This window comes from Poecilia latipinna, unplaced genomic scaffold, assembly GCF_001443285.1.
Source record: "Poecilia latipinna isolate Pla-1442-1.1 unplaced genomic scaffold, P_latipinna-1.0 Scaffold431, whole genome shotgun sequence".
Taxonomy (NCBI): Eukaryota; Metazoa; Chordata; class Actinopteri; order Cyprinodontiformes; family Poeciliidae; genus Poecilia; species Poecilia latipinna.
The window spans coordinates 54080-61688 of NW_015113047.1; the positions used below are offsets into that span (position 1 = coordinate 54080).

The 7609-nt window shown below is 42.0% G+C and overlaps 1 long non-coding RNA gene and 1 pseudogene across 1 annotated transcript in view; both read right to left on the reverse strand.

Moving 5' to 3' along the window:
- LOC106950950 (uncharacterized) overlaps window positions 1–986 on the reverse strand; it is a 17604-nt gene extending 16618 nt beyond the window's left edge. Inside the window, exon 1 of the long non-coding RNA XR_001425714.1 lies at window positions 42–986. This is a non-coding gene — a long non-coding RNA (uncharacterized LOC106950950). The remainder of the gene's footprint in view (window positions 1–41) is intronic.
- Window positions 1–7609, reverse strand: part of LOC106950946 (uncharacterized) — a 174998-nt pseudogene that overhangs the window by 46542 nt on the left and 120847 nt on the right.

Here is a 7609-nt window from a genome sequence, read left to right on the forward strand (position 1 = left end):
ATTAACTATTAACAACTTTCTTCATGTTTTTTATTTTGGACCATGAGTAAGAACCACATGTGCGAAGCTTATAGTCGTCGGTCTCAGATTGAATTTCACTGACTTGGGGTTTATACCCTGCTTCTCAATGGTGACTCATATTGTCATAATACACCTGACAATATTTATGGTTACTGTGTTCTAGTGGTGGGATAAGTATGTTAGACATGCATATATCTATTTTTCATGGCAAATTTGAAATGCTGGGGTTAAAGTGGTGGGCACACTTGGCAGGCACCTTAAAATTTCTGCAGGAATTTTCTAGTCTTCTACTTAAACTTCATGAACAGCAGAATTTTTTTTTTGTGAATACTTGAACAAAACTGACAGAAAGGTTACTGAATATTTTTGCTTATTTCTAGACATACAAATGATCAAGTTATTAGTTTTGCAAACTTAGAATTGTGGAGTTCTCACTTTAACCCAGAACAGGATTTAGATCAGTCACTCTTTAGCTCATTTTATCAGAAACTGTAGTTTCACTATTTAGAAATGGAATTAGATGCTTAGCAACCCTGAACAGGAGAACTTACTTTACACACTTTAGAACAACATTAGGTTAGTTTTCTTTCCTTTGGTTTGTTATTTTGTTTGTATTTCCTTTTAACTCATGTAAAGCTCTTTGAATTGTTGCTGAAAATGTGCTATATAAATAAAATGACCTTTCCTTACCGTTAGGAATAACTGTTATTCTTAATCTAATACTGGCTGGTTGTTGCAGAGCCTGATTTAAAGTCCAGATGTATTCTGAAAGCAGTGGAGCTCAGCGCTGAGACAGTTTACCTATCAAACAAGCTGCACTGCATGGAAACGGCTGGAATCAGCAACGTCTCTGTTGTTGAGCTGGACAGGAGCAACAACCAGAAGAGGCTCCTTCCAGCTGTTTGAAATGAGTCTGCATTCACCAAACATCTGCTTAACATCCTGCACACACACACACACACACACACACATCTCCCAGTACAATGAGCCGATAGGCAGAGTGTGTCTCTCTCTCTGTGGAGGTTCAGATGCATCACGCCTAATCAGAGGGAGACTCATGGCGGCTAGCGCTGCATGCTAATCCTCTGCAGATGAAGACGCTAAGCTAAGAGCGAGCTGACAGCCGGGCTAATGCTAAGTGCAGTGTCACTGCTCCCCCCACTCACACACACACACACACACACACACACACACACACACACACACACACACACACACACACACACGCACACACACACACACTCCTGCATACTCTCACCCATCAATTCCTTCTTGAGATGTAAACCCCAGTGTATGGCGGTTTGTGTGTGTGTGTGTGTGTGTGTGTGTGTGTGTTCATGAAGGGTTTTAATGATAACAGAAACAGAATGAGTAGAGTACCAAAAATTAAATAATAGTAGCAGTACTTCAGCATGTTGTTACTCGAGAGTAAGAAAGCATTTGTTAAAAACTGATTAAAACATTTAATATTTATACATTTTCCACATTAATTTGATTCCATATTAAACTTAGGAAACTTTAAACAAAAACTTTAAAGTTTGTAAAAGTTTACAAGTAAGAGTACAGATGCTTCATAATAAAGATACTCATGGAAAAGTAAAGCACAGTGTAGTAAAAATACTCCTAACTGTACATTTAAAAAAAATAATAATTCAAGGTGTGTCTGGTGAGTTTTTGGTTGAAACAAGTTTTTTCTTTATTTAGTGAAGTTTCTCTGAAATTTTATTCAAGAGCATCAATACTTCATCCTTAATAAAAGTATTTTATTCCAAAATGTTACTGAAGTAAATGTAACCAATTCCTATCCAGCTGTGACTAAAAGCTCCCTGATGACCTCTCAGGGTCGCTTGTTCTGATTGGTCGATGTTCACCTGCACAGGTGAGCAGGAGTTAAAACTAGAACCGTCCCTTCACATTGGAACGTTTTGGTAAACACACACACACCCACACACACACACACACGGTTGTGTGAAAGCTCCCAGGAGAACCACACAGGGGCTACAATGTCTGCCTGTCAGTAAAGCACTTCCTCAGAGCTGCCTGCCAATCAGCGCCGCGCCGCGCCGCTCACCGTCAATCATGGCGCTGTGCCACACCCAGCGCTGATGGGACCAGAACCGCCTGGCGGTGACCGCCAGCAGCGCCAGCGCCGCCTCCTCCCCCACTCACCAAAACCACAACTCAAACATCGGCTTCCTCTGACACGCTTCAAGGTGGCGGCGTTAATATTTAGGACCTTCGTTTGTGTCGCTCCTGAGGAAGATTTTGGTCCAAACAAAGTTTGACAACTTCAGCGACAAAACAAAACGGATGAAAAACAAACTTCAAGACCAGCAGGAACCGAATGGAGGGAGGAACAAGCAGAGGAAGCTTTTATTGAGGAAGGCACACATTTACAGACCATAGATTATCAGATGTTGGAAATAAATCTGAATTTGTCTTAATGTTTTATTTTTAAAAAACGCTGAATTCACAAATCTCTGCTGAGCAAGTAGAGAAAAGCAGAACTTCTCTTTAGTAACTGAAGAACCGAGCAAAGCAAAGCTGAGTAAGACAACAGAGATTGCTTAACCTCATGGAGTTGCTGTTTGTGAGCATAAAGTTATTTAACTAAAGGTATTCTAACTGTAATTAGCTGAATCAGCATTGTTTTTTCATTTGTTTCCCTGCTTTTTTTAGTTTGGACATAAAGGACATTATTCTAGCTGTACGGCTGAACAGGACGCGGTGAAATGAAGACGTTGGCCTTTAAAGGCAGATGAAGCTCATCACCAGTTAAACATGAAGATGGTTTTAAACCTCTGCTGCTGCTGCTCAAACACACTTTCTGGCATTTATTGACAATAACCTTTGTAGGGTTTCTGGGTGTTGAAGTTTACAAGGTTTTGAACAGATTTTTCCTCAGGTGGCATTTTCAGGTGACAATGCTGTACAACAGCTTAAAAGACACAATTAGTGCTAGCTTAGTGGTTACACAGAAATCAATGCGGCTGTCAGCGGAGGAATTTATCTGTAAAGATGCTGGATGTTCATATGTGACCCCAGAGAGAACAAAAAGAGACTTTGTGCTTTTATAAAAAGGGAAACTTAAGTGTTAATCCTTCTTTCCCCCCTGAACGACCGTCTCTGTTCTTGAAGACTCAGGCAGCTGTCAGCTCCTGCCTCTAAATGACAGAGGTAACCCTCTTATATGAGCAGCCGCCGCTAAAAGCATGTCATTTTCTCCTGCTAATGTCAAGTGTGCCCAGATGAGAAGAGGCAGGGGAGTTAATAACACCGCCTTTCCTCCTCACATGCCTCCACAGCCGCTCTCCTGAACTAAACTTTCTGCTTGAACTCAAATGTTGTGAATGCCAACTAATGACAGAGTGACCCGCTCTGACTGACCAGCTAAAAGCTCTGGGTGATGATTAGCTGGGTGGGATCTGGACGCCTTGGAAGGATTCCTCCTAAAACCCTGAGAACCTCTTCTATTAACCTGGAGCTGTCCATCTGCAGCCTGTTTCACTAAGAATAGCCAGACCTTTAAACGACTTTCCCTGCTGATCTTTGCATTAGCAGCCTGGTCAAACACCTGGAGAAATGTGTCGGCTGTGATTGCACAACTTAGACACATTTTACTGCAATCAGCGCGGACGCTGAGGGGCATTATGGTTCTGCTGCAGACAGAGAATAGCCAACGACTCCAAAACGTTTTGCACTGAAAGTTAATAGACATGAAGCAAAAGATAATACATGTTAAACGCTGTGGTAACGTCTGGTAACCTGGCTTTGCTCAAGCTGCTGTATTACTTCATGTTTTAACTTTACATGACCGGCAGCTTGTAAACAAATGGCTTTGTCTGCCGTTGGTCTGATGAGCTGTGCTACCCCGTCAGAACAGCAGACTGATGGGGAGCACAGATAGTCAGAACTTTGGTGGTAAATTTATTGCATTGTGCAACACAAATAATCACCCGGTGCGCAAAACAGTGAAACATAATTTAAATAACCTTCAAGGCAGATCATTTGCCTTGAGGTATTTTAATAAACGGGGTTTTTAATCGTTTGAGGAATCATTACAACCCTAATTTACATAAGACATTTACAACAACCTCAGCTGACAACAGTTACCTCATAGATGTAAGATAAACTGAGAAATTAAGGTAAGTTTGATAAAAAAAGAAAAAGAATAAGATTAAGTTGGCAGTAAACGTAATGGGAAGTAACCTCCAAGTTCTGAGGAATAACCTGCAAATTGTAGGGAAACTGAGATGTTTTGAAACAGATTTAAGTTTTTAGGCAGCCCACAAACATTCCCACAAAATTCCCAAAGACGAATCTGGAAAGTTTAAGTTCTGTGAAAGTGACTCTTCAGTCCCAGGTTTACACACTCCACTACTCATAACCTCACATTTCATTTCAAAATAAAAGTTCCTCCTTCCATCTTTCCCTCACTTCATCTGCCTGGACCGACGCTCCTAAACAATAGAAAATCCACATGTTGTTTATATCGTCTGTGTATTCACGGCCCTAAATGACTCATTTTGAAATGCATAAATATTCACACATAATTAAGGATTTCAAGAAAATTCCTGTCTTAGTTGAACTATTTTGAAAATACGGATGTTCATTTGTGATAAACTTTGCTCTTGCTGCAGCATCAAAAATAAGAAATAAAAACTCGGGTCGAATTTTGACAGATGGTTGAACACACACCTACAAACTAAGTAAAATACTATTTCACCCTCCAGGAATAAATAAATGATATCCTGAGCATATTAAATGTTTCACTTTTATTTAAAAGGTCATGATAATTTCACTCATTCAGTTCTTATTCTGAATACTGACATTAGAAACTGAAAATAATAACTTTGATTCACTAGCCTGGTCTGTTTTTGTGAAAAAGTGAATTTGAAATCAGCCAATCAGAAGAGAGTGGGCTTTAAAGAGACAGGCACTTAAACAAGACGAGTATTATTCATGTCGTGGCAGGAAGACAAAACATCTCATAATTATCTGCTGTTCTCTGTAAATGATTTACTTTCAACAAATTCATAACTTTAGAACTTCATCAATGAACGGCTGCAGCTTCCCAACAGCCTGTAAGAGGCGGATAAATTAAATTATCTGAGGAGATGGAGAAGATAATCATCATTTATCAACACTGCAACAGTTTATCGTGATTCAGCTCTTCATAACCAGAGCTAACGTTGATCCTCTTTGATCGGGGATTTTCTCCTCCTCCAACAGTTTGTTTTTAAAAACAGAAAAAGCCTTAAATCCTCGTCGCTCCTGCAGGGATCCGGCCAGGACTAATTTGTGATGATCCACATCTAATGAAGCCACGACCTGCATGCCGATGAGACGAAGGGATGCAGATTCCCAGCAGGGAGTCTCACTTTCAATTTATGGACAATTCATCCATTTCTTTAACCAGAGCTGCTGCGGAGGAACAGGATGTTCCTCCTGATTTGATCCTCATGCAGGCCGCAGAGCGGCTGGATGCTAGCCGCTAGCTTCAACAATCTGCATGTAAACAAGGCCAAAGGCCACAAAAAGCAAAATGAAACTCATTTTACTCACTGCTTGAGCGCACCGTAGCGCATTATTTACACCGAGCCGTTGCTGCGATTTAAATCTAATATCGACAGCTGCAGCTGATTGCCTCCCAAAGCTGCAAAATCCCAGCATCAAGATTTAAATTAATACGACGTGTGAGGTGACACTTTCCACAGGCCTTCCTGTGATATTAAATTAGCGGCTGAATACCTGGGCTCAAAGGCTTCTTTTGCTTCAGGTGTTCTGTCTAAATCAGTTTTATTTGAATGAAAGGAGTCAAGCTGTGAAGGAGGAAATCTCCTAATATTGAGATAAAATCCCTGCAGCTGCTGTCAGAGCAGAGGACGTCTGAAAACAAAGTTGGCTTAGAGTCTGTAATGCATAAACTAACTGCAATAAACACTAAACACATCAACATCAATACTCCTCATTTAAAATGGCCTCCCTGTTCATTTTGTTGTCTTCTTGCTACTGAGATTTAAAAACACACTAATTCTTAAACTGAACCTATTTTATAATAGGTATGTCTCATTTTTAATGTTATCTTTCTAATTACCACAAAATATAATAAAAATGATCCTTTCATGTCGCCTCTCCTCTCCCTACATAGGCCCAGAGTAACTCTGGAGGAGCTGCAGAGATGCAGCATAAAAACGTAGCAGGAATCTGCAGAGCAGGTGACAGACTGATGTGTTGGTTCAGAGCTCTGTGTGATTAGAAGTGGATCTGATCTCAGGTCAGGTCTCTTCCCCTCTCTGCTCTTAACATTCATCCTCTCATCCTGATGTCTCCCTCCGGCTCGCTCCGCTCTCCGCCGCGCTAACACCATTAGGCTTAGCGAGGCCAGCTAGCCAGGGTTAAACACACATAACCTCACGCTTCTCCAAGGGGGAAGAGAAGGATCCAAGAAACACACACACACACAGACACACGCACACACACACACACACACACACACACGCAGAGAGTCGGAGTGAGTGGAGCTCAAAGAGTGCTGCAGCTTTAAGAGCGGTGATTGCTGTAGTAACGCTGCAGAGAGGAGCTGATGGATGGGCTGGGCTGGCGGGTCACTCAGGGCGCTCCTCCCTGTGGGCCGCCGTCTCAGGGTCACCATTACAGCACACACACACTGCAGCGTGTTGCAGCAACACACACAGGTTGCACTACAATGGGAAACATTGATTTTACAATACAGACTAATGAAGCGAGCAGAACACACACACACCTCCCCTGCTCCATTGTTCCTGCTCAAAACACACACTGTAATTGCTGATGTGAAGATAAGTGTAAATTAGCGAAGCAGCAACCAACCAATCAGCAGCAGAGGAGACAAACAAACATGGCCGACACAAATATGATCAGATTCCCACACAGCCTTCATCGGGCCTGTCTGAGGAAGAGGATGTTTCCCCTGAGGCGGCTTCCTCCTCCTCTGCCCATCTCCTTGGTGACAGCTGTCATCCTGTCAGGACGATGGCAGCCGACTCTGCTCCCCAACACACACACACACACACACACACACACACACACACACACACACACACAGATCCGCCCAGAAGCCTTTAGCAGCTCAACACATCCCAACAAACTCTGTAGCTGACAGCTAACAGCTAACAGGCTAACCAGCTAACAGGCTAACCAGCTAACAGGCTAACCAGCTAACAGGCTAACCGGCTAACAGGCTAACAGCTCAGAGCAGATCTGGTCAGATTAAACTGTTTGATGTCAGAATCAAAAAGCTTCTGAAAATCGATATCATTCCATTTCTGTCGGTGATTCTGGATGTGAATCCGCCGGGTCGGTACCGATCCGACTCAAAGTAGCTAATCAGTTTACAGGATTGCAGACATGAAAGATTTATGAGTTCCCAAATGGAACCAGGACCCAAACAAATGGGAATGGGTTCATCTGGAATCCTGCAGACTGGAAACGACCCGGATTTAAGGATTATCCATCAATTCTCTGATAGATCTATTGATCAAACTGCCAATAATCAATAATCCATCCATCCATCCTCTTCCTTGAATTCTGTTTCAAATCTTTAAAT